The sequence below is a fragment of the Anser brachyrhynchus genome, assembly GCF_964034855.1.
Source record: "Anser brachyrhynchus genome assembly, chromosome: 7".
Classification (NCBI taxonomy): domain Eukaryota; kingdom Metazoa; phylum Chordata; class Aves; order Anseriformes; family Anatidae; genus Anser; species Anser brachyrhynchus.
In genome coordinates, this window is record NC_137701.1 from 10929963 (window position 1) to 10942804 (window position 12842).

A 12842-nucleotide genomic window follows, 5' to 3' on the forward strand; every position below is an offset into this window, starting at 1 on the left:
TCCCCTTCCAGTTCACCTCCGTCGAGCCATGTGAGGACACACGGGGAGGCTTCAGTTCCCTCATTGCTGCCGTAGCAGCTTCAGAGGAATTTGGCTGGCCCCGCACTAACATGTTCCTCCCCGAAAATACCTCTCCTCCCCCCAGGACAGCCCACGTTAATTGCATGCAACATCTTAAGGACCACCCAGCTTGCACTGCAGAGCATTCGGCGATGGATAAAACTAACAATTGCATCGAGAGAGGCCAAGTTCCATGCCAAAAAGATTAGTAGTGGGAAAATTCCTTCTTTAGGGAGCTTTGCAGCCAAGGCCCGGCCCTTAGGGTTCATGACCAGCAGCATGCCCCACGTGCGTTTAACAGCTATTGGTAAAACCTGGGAAGAAGCGTGAGTCTGGTGACTTCCACTAAATCTTCTCTTTGTCCTCATTCATAAAAGGGAATGTGCTCGGGTCAGTCATCCCAGCAGGACCATAAGCACCCAGCACTGAGTTTCATTTATCAACAATGTTGTAGGGGGAGCTGGTGATGGGATGGGAAGGCTGTGCCCAGTGGAGAGTCAGCTTTCTCTCCCATCCACAAGCTGTTAAAAAATCCAAACCAAACCAAAAACCAAACAAACATAAAAAAAGTGAGGATGTTAGAGAAGGAAGAATCACCTCATTTGTTAGCCAAATAGATTTCCACTGCACATTTCTAAGGGCAGGGATCATAGATGGCCAAGCCAATGCGCCAGTGAAGACACCACTGTGTGATGAAGAGCCATGAAATGAGCAGGAGCCAAACTACCAATTCCAGAGAAAAATATTCCTTGGGGGTGAAAGATGAGCACTGGCCCCCCTCGGGCTGACTTTAGAATTGCAGAAAAGCAAGGATGAAAAAATAGGGCCTGAGATGTTGGCTAGACACAAGCAACTTAACCTGTCACTGTGCAGACAACAAGACCCTGCTGTAGTACCTAGAAAGTCTATCGTGATCATGCCCATCACCTGCAAAGGTAAATTAGAGATCTGTGCTAGTCTGGGACATTTGGAAATCTTTTAAAAATATTTTTCTCCCCTGGGTATCTCAAAGTCAAGGACTGTTGAGTGCAGTCTCTTTTGCGAAGATGTATCTGAGACAGTTGTGCTACTCTGCGTACCTTTAACAATCCCATTAGTACAGAAGTGACAAATGTGAATTTGTGCAACCAGCAAGAATTAACAGTGCATGAATCAGCTTGGTTACAGAAACAGTAAGTCAATAAAGCCCAAAAAGCTTGATTAACATCTTTTCCAGCCAGAATAGCCCCATTCATAAGCACTGAGTTGTCTCATCCAGGCATGCCAGGGGAATCACAAGCATGAAATGAAACATTTCATTTTGCAGAAGTGGCTTGGTGGTGTTTGTTTGTTTGTTTTTTGGGTGGGAGGGAAGGGAAGCCTTAAATTTACTTCTCAATTTCTGTGGGAAAGCTGAGATTTTTGTAAAAGATTTAGAGTGGTTAGCCATAGTCCAACATAGGAAAAATGAAATTTAAACATAAACAGGGCCTTAGGTTGTCAATAAGTCAAATTACATGTGGCCTCGTGCCAGAGGCACACTCTGTCCATTGGAAGGATTTGGGGTGGGCACAGAGAAGTTTGTCCTCTGCACATCCAGTTGCTGACTTATAAATTCCCTGTGGGGTCAAAGTGATACACATTTTCTTCAACCTTTTCCATCCTTTTGCACACAGCTGCCCTCAAAATAATTCAGGAAAGTCTATTTTATGGTCTTACACCTGTTTTTGCTAGAAAGAACACTTTAACACTTGACCACAGAGGTCTTTGGTCTTTATGCACATAGTTGGATTTGGTTTATGGCCTTTCATCCTTTCAATCTGATCAGAGATACATGGAAAATTTGGAGCATTGTGGACAATCAAGAGCAGCATGGCCATCATCATTATGTTATGTGCAAAAAGATAAACCACGTCAGAAAGATGGGAGGGTCTTGCAGACTGGCTAGCCCAAGATGCAGAAGCCCCTATTTAGTCTCCATGCATACATGAACTATTTTTGTCTGCTTTCTCCCCATTGTAGATAATAAGTTTCCCTTTCCCCATCTCCAGTCTGTTCCTAACCACTGTTAAGACGAAGCCTTTTTATAACAGGCAGCACTGAGACAGCTTTGACTCCTAGTGAAGGAAGGGGAAATGCTGGAACAGGAGAGCAGATAACAGTAATATTTAAAAGATTAAAATCATTTATCTGAACCTCACCCTATTAGGAACCTGCCAAAAATTCTTCCAGGTGAATTAGGAATTGCACGGGATGACAACCATGCATAGATAACCATGACAAATCAAGAATGCTGAACGCCTTCCAATTTAATTAGTAAGTTCCACCCATCCAAGGCCTTTTTCTGAGAGCCCCCAACACATATTTTCCTGGTTTTGATTAATTTTATTTAATCAGGGAGCTTGTTAGTCCCTAGCAAACACCCCAAAAATTAATGGGGCTGCCGTATCGAGCTTGACCTCCTTCGGATTCCACATATGGGATTTAGTGGTGGTGCCACCCAGCCAGATGTTTCCAGTGCTTTCTGAAAAGAAATGCATTTCTCCTTTTATTGGACACCATGGCAAGGGAGCCCACGTGGAATGTAAACTCTGTGTGCAGAGATATATATTTTCTCTCACTGTTTATAAACACAGAGAGCCCGGTTCTTCCCCCGCAGGGGTTATATGAACCCAGAATTTGTCAATGCTGGGGAACTCACTCCTGATTTATACCGAAGTAAGTGAGCAAATTGCTTGTAGGAGGAGAAAAATAGATCAGGCAAACAATCATCACTTTTGCATATAGATTTGAATACACACGCAGCACAATATTTAGATTAGCTGCAGTAAACAAACTTGCCTTAAAATCCACAAAAGCAAACCTCAGACCCAGAGGGAAAGTCAGGGGAAAATCGCCTCGTCTTTCCCTGTGAGAAGGGAGCTTGCTCAGACGTGAAAAATGTCCTTGGCAACACCTCCTCTTGGCATCTGCTTTGACATCCCTGGGCCAGGCCTTGGGTTTTCTTTCCTGAAGGAGCCAGGCCAGGCTGTCACAAGCCCTACAGAGGTGCTGTTGAATGCTCATCAACTTCTTGCTCACCTGTGGGTTGGAGATCCTTTCCCTCGCTGCTTCTCCTGCCTCCCTGCCTGGCCTTGCCCTGCTCCAGCCCTTCTTTGTGCCCTGCAGCACAGTCCTGTGAGCTGGGACAAGTCTATTTTCTCCCACCCAAATGTCGTCCCAGCCTTCAGCCCCTCCAAAATCACCCTGTGTTGCCACACTGCCTCCCAACACCTACCGGTGTTGTCAGGTGCTGGCTCTTGACTCATCTCCAGCTGTCCTGCCCCCCACATCATTGAAGAAATTATCTGTTTTTTATTGGAGAAGGAACATTTAGGCAGCTCAAAAGAACTTATGCACAGGTAGACATGAGATACAAATGATCAATTTAGCAAAGATACAGAAGAAACATCCTCTGAGACCACGTGCGCACCTGCACTGAGGAGTTTCATGCAGGCTTTTGAAGAACTGATAATCTGATCTAGCGTAACACATGTGAAGGCAAATGCACGCCCCTTCAGCCTCCTTCTTATTGCGTTTGGATGAGACAGACATACTAAAATAAGGAAAATACTGCAGCTGGATTTTGTCCTCTCAGGGTTTCTTGCGTTAGTGATAGCATACAGCAAAACAACACTGGATCCCCACCAAGACTGATGCAAACCTTTTGGGGAAGGGTATGGTCGTGTAACCCCATTTTTTTTCTGAATCTGCAATTTTGCTTTGAGCAAGGTTCCAGTAAAGAAAACAGCACTGATCTGCAGTAAATACAGTCATTAGTTTTTGTTGTTGTTGTTTTGTTTCTTTGTTTGTTTTCTTTGGGGCTCCTGTAAGAGGCAGTGGCTCAAACATTTACATCCTCGGTAAGAAGCAGCGTGGGTAGCCCCGTATCCTGCCTCAGCCAGGACTGGATGCCCAGGAGTACAGGAAAAACATCTGTAAAATGATTTCTCTAATCTAAGTAGGCATGTGGTTTCTGCTAATGGGCTAATAAAAGGCATGAAAATCAAAGTAGATTAATTTGATAGCTGGAGTGCATATGGATGAGATAATACGAATGGTTAGCATCAAGTGTCCTTACAAGACATTAAAGAAGCCACCAATATTCTGACATCAAAAAAAAAAAATCACGATATTTGCAAGGCTGAGCTCTGACAATAAAGCTTTTTCTGCCCACGGTACTGCTGCTATTGCTGAAATGACAGCAATGCACTCGTAGCAGAATAAAACATTGTGTGTATACACATGCTTACACACATAAATATCTATATATTTATAGATACACACATACACATGCACAACGGGATACATAAATATCTGTAGCTCACAAACGAGCGGTTTCAGGAAACTGCAGGACATGAGGGAGGATTTTGTTTAGAAAACGCTTTCCCCTTTCCTCCCTGCACGAGGAGATCCCCACCATCTGCCGCCCGGCTCCTTCCAGCCCAGCCAAGGGGCTGGTGAGCACAGAGGGGTCATGTTTTGGGAGGGTTTAGCTTGGTTTTGGATGGATGAGGAGCATTCACTGCTGTTATCCACTGCAGCTTCTGCCTGCTGCGGCTGCAAAGGTGCCGGGGGGGTGATGCTCTCAAGGGCTTTGCCGCATTAACCGAAAGAGCCAAGGGGAACTCTCACAGCCAAAACAGGCCAGAGAGCATCAGTTCTCAGCACTGGATGTCTCTCCTCCATCCTCAAGCATCATTTCATGGCTGTGTTTGAGTGTGGACAGAGGTGCCTCACTCCTGTATTTTTAATACTCTGGCGGAGGAAACCTGGGAGCATCGAGCTTAATAAAACTCAACATGTTGAGAAAGCAAAGGAGTGCAGAAAGAGGGCAAATAAATATACATAGAGATAGATATGTGCAGATATGTATTTAGATAAATATACATAGAGGCAGATACGTATGTATATAAATATACACACAGCTAGATGTAGATATGTATTTATATAAATATACACACATGCAGATATCTATGTATATAAATATGCATACAGATAGGTGCAGATATGTATTTATATAAATATACAGATAGATAATGCAGATATATAAGTATATAAATATCCATACAGATATTTAGATATACACAAATAAAATCCCAGAAGAGGGAGGAAGGTAAAAGATGTGTTAGAGGGAGGAAGCTCTGTTAGAACAAAACACGGGTGCCCAAGAGTCAGGGTGCCCAAGAGTCAGGGTGCCCGTGTGCCACGACAGCATCCCTCCAGGAGCAGGCAGAAGGGAAAAAACCTGCTTTAATGGTGGAATTGGACCAGACTGGGGGAACACCTTGGCATTTGGAGCATCTCAGCATCTGATGGTTTGTGGTGCCGCATGACAAGAGGAGCAGGTGGCCATCAGCCAGAGGGAGAGGGCCACCACCATTAGCAGAGATTAAATTAAATTAGCAAAGGTGGGCTTGCCTTGCACCCCAAGAAGCGCGGAGCTCATGGAGCTTGACTTCCAGCTCGACCACTCCCTTGGGAGATTAGATCCTCATGGCCGTGGGAGAAGATTGATATCACGCATCTTTCCCCGCTCCGGGATTTTCTTTGAGGAAGGTAGTGCCAAGCCACAGGGAAGCACACCCTTCCTTCGCATCAAGCCATGCGTGACAGCCTCCAGCACGGCAACGGCTGCTCCGAAATCCCTGCTGGGGCGAAGCAGCAGTCTGAACCGTGAATCACACACGCCTAGCAAATTCCTCTTGTAAAAGTCTGGCAGCTGAGCTTACGCTGGGCTTCTGCAGAATGAGAAACGTGTGCCATTTCCATAGGAATCAAACCCAACGAGGCCCCATTCTTTCCATTATCCCGAAGAGGGGAGTTTGGCAAAGTGTTGAGGGGACTTGGCTTTCTCTGTCTGGCTGGAGGTGTAGGATGGGGCAAAGAGGCAGGGATAAAAACAGTATCTGTAATTATGATACTCCCCTGCAGCTTGATTGTAGCCTGACACCCATCTTCCTTTTATCCTATGGTTAACATCGTCATGAAGGCACTGGTCTGTGCCAGACCAGAGGTGTATCAGGGTGTAGGTGGCTGCAGCGAGCCGTGCTCGGGGGCACTGCCAAACACCCCAGGGAGCTGGTGAGAGCACACTTGCTGGGAAAGCCCGCTAGAAAGGTGCTGAAGGGAGCTTCTCCACCTTAAAAAGTGTAAAATTAGAATCTTTCCCTGGGCAATATGCTTTTTGTCTAAGGGGGAAAGTAGTCTTGAAAAAAAGCAACGTCTTTCTGTTGGAAAACTTGAAGAGCCGAGCCCTGAGAAACTGCTGAACTCACTTCCTGCAGCCATCAGGAAAAAGGTGAAGCTGAAATACTCCGTCCAGGAAAAGCCCTTGGGAAAACAAAACCTACTTGTTCATTGCCTTTCTTCCTCCTCTTTCTTTGCACGCTCACCCAGAAGGGAACCGGGTCCTTTCTCCAGCCAGCCCCACCTGCCACCAGTTTACACACCAAAATGCAAAACTCTTCTGGTGCTGACACCTGAGCTGCACCCTCTTGGTCCCATTCCTGTGTCACATAAAGTCCTCTTTCCTCCAGCTCCAGGAGTTTGCATGCCCAAAAAGGCATCTCTCCCAGTTTAATTAGCAGAGCCCTCCCCATTCAAACTCTCTGACCAACATCACAGCAAAGTTGGCAAATGACAGAAAAGAAAAAGAAGCTGAAAGGATGCAATTAGCTCCCTCCATACCCAATAAAAGCTACTGGAGGCCTCAGGAACAGCAGAGAATGGCTGTACCCAGCCACCAGAGACATCCACATGCATTGAGCATCAGACACAAGATTTTCGGGGTATTTTTCCATGGGGTGAAGCAAACGTCACAACCTGTGTACATGGTAGTTAAAAAGAAATAAATCTCTTTCCGGACTCGCTGAAGGTGGAGCTGGATACATTCCTCTCCCGGTCAAAGCCCAGGAGCCTCCCAGCGTGTCACCTTCAAAGGCTTCCCATTAAATCCCATTGCAAAAGGTGGAGGGGCAGGGGTTTTGCAGATGGCCAAAGGAGGCTGTGGTTGAACAGTTTAACCTTCCCTGCCTCTCAGCACTGGGGGAAAAGCCTGTGGTTTTTGCGAAACCGAGCACCGCACGGCTGCTGTTGACATAAATCTGCTTTTAAGCTGCACGTCATGCAGAATACCCCGAGGCTCAACACGCTGCTCCAGGTGCTTATGGCTGCGAGCCCACGGCGGACTCCTAATCCCCCAAAAACCAAGAACAGAAGAGCAGGAGTCAGGGGAGGGAGGGAGCTGAGCAAGGGAAATGGCCGGGGAGCGGCGTGGACGCAGAAGGATTTGTCCCAGCAAGGCTCCTGCAGAGCTGCAGGACGAGGATGCAGTCCCAGCACAATTTCCTCAATGACACCCGCTGTAAATTTGGGGCAGCCTTTTCGGGGCAGCCGAAGGACACGCACCACGGGTCCTGCTCGGGGCCTGCTCCCGTTTGAAGTCAGCAGGAGCTTTGCCAGCAACGCGAATAGCAACAGGCTCCAGAGATGGGCTCCTCGTCCAGACACTCGGAGCTGCTTTAGCTCACGAGCCCAGCAGAAAACTGCTCAGTGTTTTTTTTGGATCTCTTTTTTGCCAGGTCCAACGAGCGCTGAAGCCAGCACGAGATAAACAGAGGGAGTGCAGGACAAGAGCAAGATGATAAAAAAAGGGAAACCTCCACTTCTTTAAGGCAGGGAGCTGTTAGATTGCCTCCAGCTGCCTCCCGGACCCAAACCCTGGGAGCCTGGAGGGAACAGGGGAGAAGGAAACCACACAGGGCTTGATAAGAAAACTGGGTGTTAGCCACGGTATTTCTGTATATCATAGGGTACAACACAACCCCATGCAGACCACAAGCCACCCAGCAAGGACGAGGGGAATGGTCAGAGTGGCAGGAGTGAAAATGGAGAAATGTTTTGATGTTTTCCCTTGGGGGAGGTGGGAGGGCAGGTGGGCGCAGATGCCAGCCCACCGCAGGGCAGCAGGGAACAGCCAGCTCCTGCCAAAACCACGGCTTCAGCTATTCTTCTTCCAGGCTGGGGCAGCCACACGGGTGAGAGCTGAGCGTAAAGTTAAGGTTTGCCATGGGAGCGGAGGCAGGATGCTCTCTTGTTCTGCCCCCCAACTCTTTTGGGGGTGACCCCCATGAACAAAACCTGCTAAGGTGTATTCAGAGCTTCAGCCTGGCTGGAACAGGGGGGAAGTGAAATGAAAAGGGTTGAAACGTGGTGAAACAGCTTCAAAAATAAAGAAACACATTCTCGGATAGAAAGGGAGCAGGTTCTGTCTCACCCTTGGCTCCTGCTGGTTTCACCTGGTGCCTCCAGTTACCCTCCTCACCCAGATGAGTAATTATTTTGTTTAGTGCCCTTCCTTCAAACTGAATTTCAACATGCTGGATTTATTTGCTTGGTCTCTCCTACCTTAACCCTAATTGTATTTACTCCTACTGAGCAGCCACTTGAACATGGTGATACCACTGAGACCAAATTGAGAAAGACATTTTTTCGTGTGGATTTTAGAGCATTGCAAATTCCTCCCATTTCAAAGAGTTTCCCAGTTCCTAACAGCAATAAGCCAAGCTGAGGCTCACCCTGCATGTACACACAGCCTGCACATACGTAGTCTTCTGGGCACACCACGGGCTGTGCAGTGAATGGGGTGACCCCCTCATGTCATTGCTGTCATCACAACAAGCGGGGAAACAGAGGCACAGGAGGGCGAGTGTCACTCACTCTGCCCCAAGTCCCTGCAGGGATGATTTGCTGGGTTCTGAAATCTCTGCAGATCTCGGGGAGGCTCAAAACTTATTTTCCACACTTAAGCCACACAAGAGATATACTCAGTTGTGATTAAGAGGAGGGGAAAAAAACAGTACTTGGAGAGCTTTTTATTGCTCTTTGACACAGGGGATGTGCCGCAATGATTTCGGCAAAGCACCTGGTGACAGCTAGGGGAACACAGGCCGTGGTTTAAAGGGTGAAACCCTCTCCTCCAGGCCCCCACCAGACCCTTATTCCCTCCAGCTTTGTCTTTGCAAGGGAGACAGTGAGCTTTGTGAGGCCGGGCTGCCATCTGGAGCAGGCTTAAAGACATCTCTGCAACCCAAGCAGCAGCCTCCCCGTGCCTCCTCGCCTTGGAAATGGCCCCTGTGTCGCATCCTCAGGGATTAAGCTTTTAATTCCCCAGGAGATCCTCCTGCCCAGCTCCTGGTTTGTGCAGTTCAGCTCACGTTGTAGCACTGTCAGTCCCCTCCATAGCCTCCAGCAGGTCCCAAGGTGCGACATCGGTATAGAGATTCACAGCCCTGCAATTCCTGTTCATAAAACCACAATCAGCGCAAGCGCAAATATGGCACAATCAGCCAAAGGTAGGAAATTGACATCAGAATTTTTTTTATTATTAAAAAACAACAAAAGAGGTGATTTTAAACCTCTCTGGTTGATGAACTTTCATAAAAAGCTTTCCATGGCTGCATTTCTATGTGGCACGTCACTGTGGAAGACACCCGAGATGCAGCGAATTCCCCCATGTTAATTTGAATTGTGCCACGAAACAGATGTGCTCTTTGTTGCACAGAGAACCTTTTTTCTTTAATTTCAGGACGGCTGCTGCCACATCAGATGAGCTCATATTGCTCCGCCACATCACCTGATGTGACATAACGAGTCGTGACACCCTCCTACAGCACCAGGAGGCACAGGAGCACCTACACTGGAGATGGAAGAGCAGTAGTGCTGTATACAGGGCAGGTTTGATGGGAAGCTGGGGCTGCTGTCTTGAGAGGAGAGGGTGTTTGGGAAAGGAGAGATTCTTCTTTCTGCACAGTGAGGCCACTGCAAGGCATCAGGACCAATTAAGACCTCACAATTAAGCGGCATGCAGGAACGAAGGTGGAATTAACTGGTGAGTCGCGTGGAACGTCACCCCCTGGGCTCGGCTCCCAGCTTGTGGGAAAGGACACCGAGTTAATCAGAAGCTTTGGAAGCAGGAAGAAATCATTAGAAACACACAGCCTGGCCCCTTGCATTAGGGCAGGTCGTGCTTTTCACCCAGAAATTCCTACATCAAGTCCAATAACTTGTAATCCACCTCTGCATGACAGACACAAACCTGAGAGAAAGCTGAGAACAAATGCACAAGATCCTTTGGACGTCCACTCTAATAGATAAAACCCTCATCTTTAAAAAGCACCAACCCAATGGAGACATCGTGCCTTCAGCTCAACATCCCTGTAGCTGGCTGGGCTGCAGTCACAAACAACTTTCACCCAGCCATGCTGGGCACGGATAACCGCGACCACAGGACCCTTCAGCATCACCTAATGTCTTTTTTACCAGTTCTCACTTGCTAGAGCCTGCAGAGTCCCCACAAAAGCCCATGTCTCTCTGTTTTTTGCCATTACCCCGCCTTGAACTAACCCTAATTACACCACAGCTCATTTGCACACCCACACCGTCAGTGTGGCCGTGCCCAGGATCCGGCCGTGCCTGAGTTTTCCTTTAGGTAAGATGCTATAAGGAGAGCTCAGTGCTGAGCTGTAAGGTAAATTTTCCAGATGTGAGTCATTCTCTGCATCGCATACAAAGGGGAAAAGTCCAATTTTACAGCACTTCCAGCATGGGAATGCAGAGAATGTGTCATAAACACTCCTGCCTTCGTCAGATAGGTGGTAAATTGAGCCACAAATGTTTGAACCGCTGTGCTTTGGAGAGCTGGTGGGAATGATTTGGAGTGTTGAGGCTCTTTCATTCAATTATTTATTTATTTTTTTTTTTAAGATGTCAAGGAAATTTTTCTCTGCCTCGTTACACCGTGCTGGTCACTCCTAAGAATGTTACAAGAACTGGTGGGCAGGAAACAACTCCCAGTACGAGCAGCCTGCTCACAAGTGACAGAGAAATGAAATGCAACCCCAGAGACCACTTATAATCCCCTGGTACCACTGGGCACTGAGGGGCTGAGAGCCCCTTCTTGCCTCTCAGATGCAGCAGGGTGTTTTTCCCCACCTTCGGGAGATCTTTATCCAGAAAGAGGCAAAGAAAAAAGCCAGCCTGCAACCTTTCTTCCTCTAGAGAAAATATTTTAGCTATCCCAGATAAAAGAGCCAAGCTTGACAAGGCATTACATGTGCTTTTCATGAATTTTTGCAGGAGGTGGTTTCTGGACAGACTTAAGGAATGCACTTAGCATGCTGTTTCCCCTATATAAAACACTGAATTAGCATTTCTCCCTGCAATTCTGCTATGCACAGAATAACACAGAATAAGTAAAGACCCATAAAAAGGCTCCCATAAAACCGTACAGTGCTCAGTTTTGTTTTGTTAATCCCCTGACTTCATCAATTGCTCTATCTGCTAATAGGAACAAGGATCTCCTCCACCAGGCTTTTGTGCAGGCAAAGCTTATCAAACATCTGAGCTCAGCCTCGCCTGCTGCCTCAGGGACTTTGTGCAGCCAAAGCCAGACCCACAGAAACCCCAATTCCTCACGGCTTTCCAAGAAACCAGGGGAATAGGTGACCGTGAGGGCATTTGGGATGCTGACAGAGAGCAAAGATCAGGGATGGTACCTGCAGGCACTGACCTTGCTCGGTGCAAGCTGCCACCACGCGTGGGATTGCCAAGGGGAAGCCAGGACCCCCTTCTGACCCCATGGCGAACAGACCAAACAGGAACGAGACAGCATTAACAAGAAAAACATAAGCATTTTGTGCTTTTATAGGAGGCCTCAGACCGTCAGCTGGGAGCCCATCATCAGGGCCCATCCAATTATTCCTTAAAAGCATTATAATGCGCAGCTGGCCCTGCTCCTCTGAGTACCTGGCGTCTAATTTACGGGGTAATGTTTCTGTAGGACTGGCATTAAAGTGCAGAAGTAACAGTCTTGGGTTAAGAAGGTTAGGCATTACATCCAGATCAGTATTATCAGATGACCCGAAGCAGGGGTTATATTAAAAAATGCCTTAATTAAAAAATACAGGTCAGAACCAGTTTGAGCTCCAAAACCCCCGGTTATATTTGCTAATTAGAAGGCTGGGGTGCGTGCCTCAGCATGATGGATGAGCTCTGCCTGCCTCGTGGCATCGCACCAAGAGATGGGACGCATTTTTCCCGGCTCCCCAGGCATGGGGCTCGGGCTGGACTGCACCACTTTTCTTTATTTCAATTCACCTTCTTTTATTATTTTTTTTTCTCAGAAATTAATAGACTGAAGGCCTTCGGGAATCAGAAATCAGCAGGGCGCTAACTCCGCTTGGTTTCTTAACCCTGAACTTCAACTTCTGCACTGAAACCGTGCCAGCTCTCTTCTCTAGAAGAGCAGAGTGAGCCTACAGATTATTATAAATGGACAGCCCCGACCCCAAAGCCTGGATTTGGGACTCAGGAGGAGGGGTTTCCTTCCCTTACCCAAGCTGAGGAGTACCTGGGGGAAGCCCTGTGCCTCTTCTGGGTGTTCCCAGGGTCTTCAACCCTGTGCTGCTGGAGGTGCACACCCCGAGCATGGGTTTGTTGGGGACAGACCACGAGCAGGAACAGCTGAAGGGCACAAGCTGAGCAATCCTGAGCACGAGCCGGGTGTTAAATCCCAGTCCCAGGGGAGCCTCTGGTGATTTTCAGCAGCCAGAAGGAGGAGGCACGATATGGACCATCTGCACCCCATCCATAGCCAGGTCTACAGATGCCACCTCTGGTTTAGATGTGGATAGCAAGTCTGTAGTGGGAAAAATGTTTTATCCCTGTCACCTTGTGAGTGCCACGTGCACGTGGGACCCACA

At 47.7% G+C, this 12842-nt stretch overlaps 1 long non-coding RNA gene across 1 annotated transcript; it reads right to left on the reverse strand.

The window, feature by feature from the left end:
* Positions 1-8737: 8737 nt before the first annotated feature.
* On the reverse strand, positions 8738-11796 carry LOC308197756. Its single transcript, XR_013953246.1, has 2 exons — positions 11651-11796; positions 8738-9380 (listed from the first exon to the last, which is right to left on the reverse strand). It is a non-coding gene; the product is annotated as an uncharacterized lncRNA (long non-coding RNA).
* Positions 11797-12842: the final 1046 nt, after the last annotated feature.